The 12,726-nt window shown below is 43.0% G+C and overlaps 1 protein-coding gene across 1 annotated transcript in view; it reads right to left on the bottom strand.

Moving 5' to 3' along the window:
- The window catches only part of LOC139452392 (salivary peroxidase/catechol oxidase-like), a 163,198-nt gene that overhangs the window by 24,006 nt on the left and 126,466 nt on the right, over positions 1–12,726 (bottom strand). The gene's annotated exons all lie outside the window — the stretch shown is intronic.

Consider the following 12,726-nt stretch of genomic DNA (forward strand, 5'->3'; position numbering starts at 1 on the left):
TGCACTCACGACAAGCAGCCTGAAGTACATCATCTCTCCATCGATAGTCACGTTGTGACGTTCTATCACTTTTGCCGCATGTCTGACATGGTCTTGATTCCTGACCCTGGGATTGCATCACATTGGGTCATTTTGGGAACACCATCTCCTTCATGTGATATGAAGTGATCATCAATGAAAGTTGATGCCATGTGGTGGCACTCTTTGATAAGACATTGCACATGCTGTCCTCGATTGGTGGTGGTGCAACTGCTCCAGTTGCAAATTTCACCAGATGAGTAGAAGTCTCTGCAGATAGCTCAAACGGATCAACCAAGGCTCCATCAAACATCTGTAACATCTTTTTAATATCTGAAGTCCACGTCTTCCGTGCGGCTCTTCCACCTGCGTGGTGCCGAGGCTGCCTGTTTGCGTCAACCTGACCAGCATGACAGATTACATCTCGGAATCTTGTGGTGCACTGTGCAATCATGGGCCGAGGCAGAAACCATCTTGCATATGCTGGACCTCTTAGTGTCAAACCGCTTAACCCTCCTGCCCCTTTCAGCGGCTTGTTTCCTGTTGTCCCAAGGGTGTAGTCCATCCAGGCAGCATCAAACTTTCCAAAAGACAGCTTTGCAACAAAGTCCCCATTTTCAAATCATGCCACCACCTCTTGTGGTAGCCTGCTCATCATCAGCAGTGTGACTGGCAAGTAGCGGGAGTTGTTGGTACAGTTGGTTCCAAACAAGAGGGGCAAGAACTCGGCTTTTATATCCTGGTACTCATACCAAAGTCCATTCCTAGTTGTGCTCCAAAAGACCTTCAATGGAAGCATCACTTTCACCAAGAAGTCATCCTAGAGTTTGAAAGTGGGTGATGTGGACCTGTCGTGGTCTCGGAAGAGTTGAATGATTGTAGATAGTCTGGTTGTGATGTCGGCTGTGATCTGTGTGATGACATCATCCATCGGTTCTTGATAACAAGTGCTCGGTGAAAATCTTTTCCTGATAACATGTGTTCTACACTGCCACGAGCATACACCCCAGATTCGTGAAGAAGCTGTTTCAAGCCAACATCCCCACAGGTGCATCCCGCCTTCACATGGTACGACATTTCTTAAGTCATCTCGTTTCGACCAAGCTATTTCATAGGCCCTGGTGAGCAGTCCCATATCAAAATACACTGGGCGTAGTGCTGACCTGGGGAATTGGCTTCCTTTGCTCCCGTCGTTGTAGTGTACACAGTGGATAGATAAGTTGATGGCTATGGGGATAGGTTTGAATGCCACAGTTAAAACTACAGGTAAGCCCACTGCCTGCATTCCAACTTGGAACAGACCCCACGAAGGAACAGTGTATTATGTGGCTTCCTTGCTAAAGAGAATTCGAGCCTTATTGACGTTTTGCTTGTTTCAGGTTGCATTTTGTGTTTTGCAAAACATGTATAATTTGGCTAAAATCTAATATATTTTCATAATTATATGTTCTTTACAATCTAGATACATTAGGTTTGCAAATCTACCAGAAGTAGGACACCCATATGTCTCAACAAGAAAACACAAGATTTTAGAAAATAGAAATATGTACAAAAGTTGAAAAAAATATCCTATATTTAGCGTTTTTGGTATAAATTCACCATGAAATATACAATAATGCTAAATGCTGTTCCCAAATCACAGGAAGTATTAATGTATATCCCCTCTTGATGGGGAAAAACAACTAACTGTCTGTGGAGACAAATGCATCCCGATAGTTTCATGACAGAACAGAACTGTTTTGGGGTAGTGGTAAGAAAGTTCTTAAAACGCCATCATTTTTTTGAATGTCATGTAGCTTTACTAAAGCAAAGGCAATACACTCAAATCATGGCAGGCGTGGAGTGCCGAAACAACATATTTTGTTCAAAGGATGAACCGATAATACGTTGATTCATTGCTCTCTGTTATCTTACTCAATGTTTTTTTTAAGTACCTTAGACATTATGAAAATAGTTGTCACGTGGTCTTTCTCAGTTGACCTTTGAGACTCGACACCCAAGTGAAACACTAGAAATAAACTCAGTGATCAGTTGAGAAAAGAACATGGGTTATAATATCCCGATATCTTAAAATATTTGATTGTTACAGAGACACGTGACACCGAATAAGTTTCTCTGTACAGCTGCAGACGTGTGGGATATTGTTCTGTTATGTGGATATTCACGGATACATTCCTCGAACAAGGAAGCTGCCTAACATTATACACATAATTTAGGTAGGTTGTATTTATGATGTTTGCATTTTGTTTTCCTTAGTTTGAAGTAGCATTGAACAGATTCATTCTTGTTCCTCTTAGTTGGGTAGTTTTTTGAGGCTCGATAGACGTTGTTTTCACAAGTCTTTTCCTTTGTAAGCGTGTATATATTACAGTCAATTGTAAAATGTGATTTACTCAGAAAAGTTATAAAATGTCTAAATATTTTAGTCGTTTTACAAATTGACTGAACTCTGTCCATTTATTTAACAGATTGACTAAAAATGATTAAGACGTTACAAGGGCTTAATTAAAACATCACAATTGGTTAATTATGCAAGGATTAGAAGCTCAACAAAAAAGGAATGTACTTTTAATCCTAACATTTTCAGTCACATGATTGGATATCAAACATAAAAATGTTTGGAATTCGTTATCATATTAATAACATAGATAGACATATGTTTCTGTCAATTTGTAAAAAACAACTGAATATTTTAATAAGTAAATATTTTGCACATTTTGGCTGTAAAAATATGAATATGATAACTATCAATAAAAGTGACAAATCCGCTTACGAAAGGCGCAGCACAGGTCGCGAACTAGTCTAGATTTCTGCATGTCTCATCCGAAGACTCACGGGGAATATTAAGCTAAGAACAAGGCAACAACCAGTCCCTGGCAAATGCTTTAGATCAGTGCCCCTTTAACAGGAACATTATGGATTATTATGGGGACAGAAATGGCACGGATGGTTGGAGAACTGCAGGGGGCTGAGAGCAGTACTTCATAAACATTCTGGTATAAAACTGATGAGCAGGATTGTACTCTCTCATCACATGAAACCGTTTTAAACAAGGAACATGCTTCGACTAACCGCAGCGCAGGAGAGAGCCATCGGCATGTTGCAAAGGGGACAGATGCAGGAGCACGTTGTTAGGATCATGAGCTCCTTCAAGTGCACCATCGCCAGACAGGTCATAGGCAAACCAATAATACTGCAGACAGGCCGAGGAGTGGAAGACTCAAGGTCACGACCCCACATGAAGACCGGTATTTACGAGTGCTTAACCTAAGGTCCAGATTCCTAAATGTGACGTCATCATCCGCGAACAGCCTTGGACATCCAGTCAGCAGAAGGACCGTCGCTAGACGACTCCGCCTGTATGGTCTCGATGCCTATCGACCTTTCTAGGGAACGACGTTAACGTTTCTACACCGACGTCACAGACTGAGATGGGCCAGGACTGTACACCAGTGGCAGCAGAGAAATTGGCGAGGAGTGCTCTTAAGCGACGAGAGTCAGATCTGGTCAGATCTGGTCATCATCGACGGAAATCTCACTGCACGTCGTTACATTGATCAGGTCTTTCGGCCTGTGGTACTGCCTTTCCTGCAAGGACACCCACGCATGCTGTTTCAGCAGGACAACGCCGCCCCTCACAGAACTCGAGTCACTAGCGACTTTCTGAAAGCCAACAACGTGACCGTATTACAGTGGCCAGCCATATCACCTCTGGGAACAACTTGGACACAGGGTTCGGAAACGTCAACAGCCGCCAATGACGAGGGATGCCTTGGCAATTGCCCTGCAAGAGGAATGGCGTGGGATCCCTAGTCAGGATGTCAGGAGACTCTTGTCCTCAATTCGATGTCGTGTTAGGACCTTCAACGTTGCTGGATGGGGTCACATCCGTTACTGAGTCACGTGTGTAGCACGCGAATTTAAAAGAAATTGACTTCAAATGCTGCGGCTGTGATCGAATACTGGACAGTGCACCCAGCATTATCAACGTGTCTGCAAAACTTTAAGAATATGGTTTTTGATCTTGTCATTTTCCCATACCGTTTTGGAATATATTTTTTTTATAATAAAACATCAACTGTTACTACTTTTTGCGTCTGTATTGTTTTAGACCAGAAAATTGTTTGGTGGCGTTTCTTTTGCCCGTTAGTTTAGAACAGACAGATAAGATGGATCATTTCACAACTGCAAACCCTTATTCTCGAAAGTATATCCTGACAGTTGTGTTATGTCATCTGTGCTTGGGGGTAGTGATACCAATACAAATTTATGACATATACATGTGTGTGCATACCATTTGGGATACTCGTAATTTGGACAGTTTACAATTTCAAACCATATTTCAAACGTCAGAAATGAAACAATTCCCTCAAATACCCAGATAGAGAAATTAATAGGAAATTGTAATATTTCAAATGTTTTACGCTACTTTGGCATATATTTTGTAGGACGGGCACTAATACGTTCGAAATATTTGGAGTATGCAAGCCAATTCAATGAGTTGTTTCATTTATTTTCCTTTCATGATCATATAAGGTTCATCAATTCTCAATCAAACGTTATTAAAAAAAATTGAAATCGAAGGGACATGTAACTAATTTTAGCTGTCCCCTGTGACCTTGTGAGCGAAGGGAAGGGTCCCAAATGTGTACTTATACTGTGTTAAGCATGTTGAGGGTGAGTAGCCTTGCCTTTAACAATATAGCATCCTTTGATATGTAAACAGCAAATATAATTCAATTTAATGTCATCCTATTATATCAGGTTAATCCTACTTATTTTCGGGGCGCGATAAAAATCATCAAATACTTGGCAAGTCTATGCTATAATTCCCCCTTTCCCCCCTTGTTAATCCTACATGAAGTGTTCTTCATGAGTACTGTAAATAATAAAATAAGTCACAAAGTTAATTCGAGGGGACACCACTGGTTTAAGATGAGTCATGAAATTATAAAATAATGCGAGAAGCCTTGGCTTACAACTTTCAAAGGTAATCAGTAAACGACAGCACTGAGACTGTTGACTTAGAATTCCATGATGTAGTATTGTCTGATGGAAGTTCGATTTATAACTACCATTTGCTATCTTCAAAATCTTAACTTCAAATGTTCATCTAACTTCTATGAATTTAGTAGCAGGAAGGTTTATCATTATCTTTCAGGAAATAATACATGAAAGAGCAACATGCATCGAATGGAAATGTGCTTGTCTATGTGACAAGTTTACCTGTCAATTGGATGAATGTTCTCTATACTGGTAGTAGTGACAAGTGTTCTTTTTGGTTGTGTATAGTATCTCAAGAAGATATCATGTTGATGAACTTGATGTACTTTGCTTTTTCCTGAATTGGTTTCACAACATTGATAATGACAATGTTTGTATGATAGAAAATAAATATTGCTAAAAGATTAGCAGTCTGATTTCCTTTGAACTCGACCTCTACACTAGGGCATCCCACTTCCTTGGACAGGACAGTCGTGATTGACAGCTGGTGGTTAATTGTAGAATAGTTTTTACAAGATGGCTCGATCTGGGTCAGCAGACGACACTCTATTTAGTGTGTCGTCTACGGCCCAGCCGTGGAAAGCCCTACTTGAGAGCTTGAGTTCAACCAGGCTGCTCACTTTTGAGCCATCTGTCTACCCTGTCGTGAATGGAAATGTGCTTGTCCATGTGACAAATTTACCTGTAAATTGAATGAATCTTCTCAATCCTGGCAGTAGTGGCAAGTGTTCTTGTTGGTTGTGTGTAGTATCTCAGGAAGATATGTACTTTGCTTTTTCCTGAATTAGTTCCAGAACATCGATAAGTGCAATGTTAGTATAATAAAAATAAATATTGCTAAAAAATTAGCATTCTGATTTCCTTTAACCCGAGCCTCTACACTTGGGCATCCCATTCCCTCGGACAGGGGGGACTGGTGGCCCAGTCGTCTAAGGCGCCGCGATTCCCTGTGCAGAGTTGCGTCCCTTGGGCACACCAGAAACCTATGATAGCCGGTTCGAATCCCGGTTCGCCCCGATTATGTATCTAGGTTTGTCAGCACCATACCCGTGCTCTTGGGTTTCACCGAAGTGGTAACCGTCTGAGACCTGCATCACTTCGGGCTTTCCTCCCACATTAAGCTGACACGCCGCGATATAACTGGAATAATGTTAAAAGCGTTAAACCAAACTTATAGTTATCAACTTAAAATATCACTCCTTATACCACACACACACACAGGTTTTACAAACAATAGTTGATGGAATATATATAATATATATCTTTTAAACCATGCGCCAGTTATCGTTGAATTTAGCCAAGATACGTGTCTCTATTATAGTCCTGGGAACTCACAAAATTCTTTGTGTTCTCATAAATGCATGAATGTTTAATGAAGAGAAACGTTGACTCTGACTTTTGGTAAATACATGTAGCTGTGTATCTTCCGGATGTTCCAACAGAAAATGACTTGCAACGTCAAAGCAGGTGGCACCATGAATCCTTTTGCGTTTTGTGGTGGCACGTGGACATCTGCACAGCGCACAGATCACAAATCAGGTGAAATTCAGAAGCGTCGGTCCTGAACGTTTCTAGGGCTTCGGTTCTGCCCAAAAACTGTAGCCCATGTAGCACATATATGGTGGCTCCTTCGGCAAATGGCTTTGTTCGAAATGTACCTCTGTTCACTAAGCATTGAAAGGGTACCCGGTAGAATGGGATGATAAAGTGACCGTGATCCTGCTAGCGTCATATCCAGTAAATGACTTGGTTGAATCCTAACAATCCAAATATGCAATAAGTTGGGATGAAATCAAAACTCATATCTTTGGTCGGTTATTTGAACCTTATTAATATTTGTTTTCGGAATGTTCTCAGATAGCGGACCGTTCGTTGTACCTATGTGTAATTTCGCGTTCCGAGAGAGCATCCCTTTCAAAGCGCTAATATCGTCATGGTAAAATGGAGATGTAACATTTGAAACCTTGCGTTAAAGCCCCCGGTTCCAATTTAAAAGAAGAGATATGTAATCTGCAGTTGGACTATATCAAATTTCAAATCACAGAGCTGTATTTCCAAAATGTAATTCATGACCTTGTGGTGACGGTAGAGACGCGACAACCATTATCTACCCGGCCTGTTCCTAGCGCATGCGCGCGTGTGTGGCGTGTATGTTGGGAGGGGGATACCCCTAAGCCGTCGCAAACAGAGTTACGTCCCTTAAGCTTTCTTGAACCCTACGATCGTGGGTTTGAATACCAGTTTCTTCTCATTATGTTCCCAGGTTTGTCATAACCGTACTCGTGCTTTTTCTACTAAAGTAGTGAACGTCAAAGGCATACATAACTATTGGCTTTCCCCAACATCAAGCTGACAAGTCGTGATATAATTGAAAAATGTCCACATCAGCGTAAACAAAGCTCACTGACTTATAGTGAATCAATGGCAACCAACAACATTATACAATTATACAATTCATCATACAATACGAATTTTATTGGTGTTGAGTAGACCTGATTCTATTGTCAATCAGACTGGTTTACATTCATGTACTGTCTGATACAGCTGACAGTATTTGTTATGATAGTGAGTGGCTGAATTTGGTTTTAGGCCGCTTTTAGCAATATTCCAGCAATATCACGGCGGGGGACGCCAGAAATGGACTTCACACATTGTACCAATGTCGGGAATCGAACCCGGGTCTTCGGCGTGACGAGCGAACGCTTTTAACCACTAGGCTACCCGACCGCCCCTTTGTTATGATAAGATTATGGTCACGGTAGTAGCACATGAATGCATGATTATATTGACTTAAAGTACATGTATCATTCGTCATACTGTTTCTCATAATAATTATTTTACACACAAAAATAAAAACAAAAATTAACAGATATAGGACAAGATTGTCCCGTCGCTATTTGATAGTGATTCACAAACAGAGGCAAAGGACACTGCATATAGGAGATGTTTCTTCTTGTTATGGAAAGTGTGTTAATGGTTATTATTTCAAAACAATATCCCGATTGTCTGAAACTTCTAAAAGATTTTTGAAATTGAATTCGTTTCGGACAATAAACCTTATTTCACATTAACAGATAAAAAAGTATGCTTATCAGGTTTTTATAGTAAAAACGACAAAACACACACGTTAATGCAAAGGTTTGATGAGATGGACACACTGATTGATATACAGAATACTTACCATCAAATATCAAAATCACAGTTTACAAACAGTCATTGGGGTGAAAAGTGCGATTTCTCACAAGAAGGAGAGTGAATAAACGTAATCCTATCTGTCCCTCCATGAATGGCAATTATTCAGTAGCGTGTATGTCCTGCACGTGCAAACAGGCAAGCGACGTTGCGACGTTGGGTGCGTTGGGTGTCTAATGAATTTTTAAAGTGTCAAATGATAATGTCACACAATTAAAATACAATGTATAAACCTATCACAAACAGGACCGGATAACTTTTTATTTTTATTTTTTGTCTGGCAGCCTAACTTTGCAAACCCAGCCGTGTGTCACTTAAGCCTCAGCCACACATACAATGCGACCGCGATGCAACCTCCTGGCGACCAAAATATTTGACAATCGCAATGAGGTTTCAGGGGTCTCTCAAAGGTTTCACTGAGGTCGCTACAAGGTTTCAGAGCGGTCGCAAAACCCATTCGGTCGCAACCAGTCTTGTGAACATGCACAAAAGACTGGCTGCGACCGTTTTGGTCGCTCGGAGGTTTCATTGGTCTCCTAGAGGTCCCAAAGTGGTGTTATTTTAATCGCTGATTGGTTTCCACTGTGCGGCGACCGGTTTCGTCTACACAAGGGTGTTGACTCTTTGCAACCTAGTGGCCACCTATTGGTGATTGATCAGTGATGAGGCGGTGATCGACCGGCGCTTCATCGGTGACAACTTGCAAAGAAATGATTTGATTAAGAAAAGGACCCTTTTTTATATGCATTATGTTTTGATCAGTGATCGATCGACAACTAGTCACCGACCAGTCCCTGTTCAGTTGCAAAAAGAACCAGTTGCAAACATTTCGCAGTATCTGTGGTGATCAGCTGCCGATCAATCACTGACAAGTTGCAAAACCTATCGTTGACTGATCGGCGATCATACCCTAATTCCAAATGTGGGCAGAAGTAGTTGCACAGGCCTCAGTGATCGCAAGTCGGTCGCAACTGAAATCAGTCGCCAAGAGGTTGAATCGCGGTCGCATTGTCTGTGTCACAGTAGCTTTAGTAGTCGTATGGATGTGTACTTGTCAGCTGCCATACATACAGCGTAGACTGGGTAGACTGACTGAGTAACTGAGTATGGTTTTACACCGCTTTTAGCAATATTTCAGCAATATCACGGCGGGGGACACCAGAAATGGGCTTCGCACATTGTACCCATGTAGGGAATCGAACCCATGTCTTCGGCATGACGAGCAAACGCTTTAACCACTAGGCTACCCGACCGCCCCAGACTGGGTAGAGAGGCAGGGTGTGTCCTGCGGTGTGCACTCATTGGCCCGTGCTGGAGTGTTCAGAAGTAGCGAAGCGGCCCATCAATACATTACATTTGTAAAGCCTTTCAAAGTCTGATGCTTGTCTATGTGTTTGCCCTGCCTGGTACACATCTCAGAGATAGGAACACTTCTTGAGAGGGTAGTTTATACTTTATCATTGACATACTAAAAGCTATTAAAGTGGTTAAGAGTGCGTGAAGCACTGTCGACATAATACGTTGTGTGATTGTTTATCCGGGTTTCTAATAAACAGTGCACAATTTTAAGAAAGCGGCAGTTATGTTCTCTGTATTCATTGGCTAGAGTAGATCCCGGAACATTTCACATCATCAGGCTTCAGTGATTCACTAAGCCATCCCCTCAGGTCAATGTTCAAGGAAATAAGTCTGCACCATTGTGTGACAAATTAACAAATCCACCAATCGGGGCATCCTGAGACATTAAATCGATTTTAGACTATACGAAATGTTATCTCCAATCAACACACACCCTCCAAAATAACAAGGCAAACAATCGCCCGCAGCCTGGAAATGGAGTAAATCCTGCTGGGGTGCCATGCAGGGAGAGGGATGGAGTAAATCTTGCTGGGGTACCATGCAGCTAGAGGGATGGAGTAAATCCTGCCGGGGTGCCATGCAGCTAAAGGGATGGAGTTAATCTTACTGGAGTACCATGCAGGTAGAGGTATGGAGTAAATTATGTAGGGGTACCATGCAGGTAGAGGTATGGGATAAATCCTGCTGGAGTACCATGCAGCTAGAAGGATGGAGTAAATCCTGCTAGGGTACCATGCAGGTAAAGGGATGGGATAAATCCTGCTGGGGTACCATGCAGGTAAAGGGATGGAGTAAATCCTGCTGGGGTACCATGCAGGTAGAGAGATGGAGTTAATCCTGCTGGCGTACCATGCAGCTCGAGGGATCGAGTAAATCTTGATAAGTCACATTGAAGCTTGAGGGATGGGATACATCCTGCTGGGGTGCCATGCAGCTAGAGGGATGGAGTAAATCCTCACGGGGTACCATGCAGGTAGAGGCATGTAGTAAATCCTGTTGAGGTAAAATGAAGCTAAGGGAATGGGATAAATCCTGCTGGAGTACCATGCTGCTAGAGGGATGGAGTAATCCTGCTAGGGTAACATGCAGGTAGGGGGGTTGAGTAAATCCTGCTGGAATACCATGCAGGTAGAGTGATGGAGTAAATCCTGCTGGGGTACCATGCAGCTAGAGGGATGGAGTAAATCCTGCTGGGGTGCCATGCAGGTAAGGGGGTTGAGTAAATCCTGCTGGAGTACCATGCAGATAGAGTGATGGAGTTAATCCTGCTGGGGTACCATGCAGCTAGAGGGATGGAGTAAATCCTGCTGGGGTACCATGCAGGTAGGGGGGTTGAGTAAATCCTGCTGGAGTACCATGCAGATAGAGTGATGGAGTTAATCCTGCTGGGGTACCATGCAGCTAGAGGGATGGAGTAAATCCTGCTGGGGTGCCATGCAGGTAAGGGGGTTGAGTAAATCCTGCTGGAATACCATGCAGATAGAGTGATGGAGTTAATCCTGCTGGGGTACCATGCAGCTAGAGGGATGGAGTAAATCCTGCTGGAGTACCATGCAGATAGAGTGATGGAGTTAATCCTGCTGGGGTACCATGCAGCTAGAGGGATGGAGTAAATCCTGCTGGAGTACCATGCAGGTAGAGGGATGGAGTTAATCTTGCTGGGGTACCATGCAGGTAGGGGGGTTGAGTAAATCCTGCTGGGGTACCATGCAGCTAGAGGGATGGAGTTAATCCTGCTGGGGTACCATGCAGCTAGAGGGATGGAGTAAATCCTGCTGGGGTACCATGCAGGTAGGAGGGTTGAGTAAATCCTGTCAAGGCAAAATGCAGCTTGAGGGATGGGATAAATCCTGCTGGAGTGCCATGTCGGTGGTAGAGGCACTGATAGTCCTCGTAGACCCTTGTATGGTCATCTACCTTCAGATGCTGGCTCACTGTATGCCGATGTAATAGTGTACTCTCTAAACAACATGTTAATACTCTAATACTAGGGTTAAATAGAACCTGGCATAATCCAGTTATTGCACTGTCCATTGTCGACATATTTATATTTTATTACTTGATCCAGTCACGATATGGCTGTTATATGCCGATGTGACTTGAAAAGGTAACTCACTCTCTCAATCACGCCAAGCCCCGGAGCCAGCCTAACCCATCCACCACGCCGGCGTCATCCCCAACACGCTGCTGGTGAAGCTGTTGTTGCCCCCGCCCCGTCCGGTCATCCTGGAGAGACCGGAGCGGTCGGGTAGCCTAGTGGTTAAAGCGTTCGCTCGTCACGCCGAAGACCCGGGTTCGATTCCCGATCTGGGTATAATGTGTAAAGCTCATTTCTGGTGTTACCGCCGTCATATTGCTGGAGTATTGGTAAAAGCGGCGTAAAATCAAAGTCACCCATCTCACCCCTTAAAATCCCAATATATCACAACAAACAAAATCATGATTGGAGTTTACAGCACGGAGTTTATTCTCACAGTCAGTGACAGGCTAGGTGCTATATTAGATTTCATTATACAAAATAAAACTGTACAATATTATCTTATTATGCCCTGTTCTCCTTTCTTGGAAAACCCACGGAAATGAAGAGCGTGTGTGGTTGAGGCAAGGATGAAAGGCCTTTTGAATGTCTGATGAATTCAAACGATCATTGTCAGATCGGAGGTGACCTTTACATTCGTAGGAATCTTCCACCGGTCAGCGCTTCCTGTGGTCAGTCCTGGACCCTAGTTGAAGTGCATGTTAGGAAAACCATTCCTTTCTTGCCGATAAGCCACAAAAGCAGTGAGAGCAGTACCCTTTCTCGAACACTCCGGCCTTTTCGTATATAGTGATATTATAGTGAGTGAGTGAGTTGAGTTTACGCCGCTTTTAACAGTATTGTAATTTTATCACGGCGTGTCAGCCTAATGTGGGAGGAAAGTCCGAAGTGATGCAGGTCTTAGACGTTTACCACTTCAGTGAAACCCACGAGCACGGGTATGGTACTGACAAACCTAGAAACATAATCGGGGCGAACCGGGATTCGAACCCACAATCATAGGTTTCTGGCGTGCCCAAGGGACGCAATTAAGGCGCCTTAGAGGATTGGGCCACCCGTGCCCCCTAGTGATATTATAAGCATCATAATAATGGTGTTGGTAGCTGCGATACACG

The sequence above is a fragment of the Haliotis cracherodii genome, unplaced genomic scaffold, assembly GCF_022045235.1.
Source record: "Haliotis cracherodii isolate W230 unplaced genomic scaffold, xgHalCrac1.p SCAF_9, whole genome shotgun sequence".
Lineage (NCBI taxonomy): Eukaryota > Metazoa > Mollusca > Gastropoda > Lepetellida > Haliotidae > Haliotis > Haliotis cracherodii.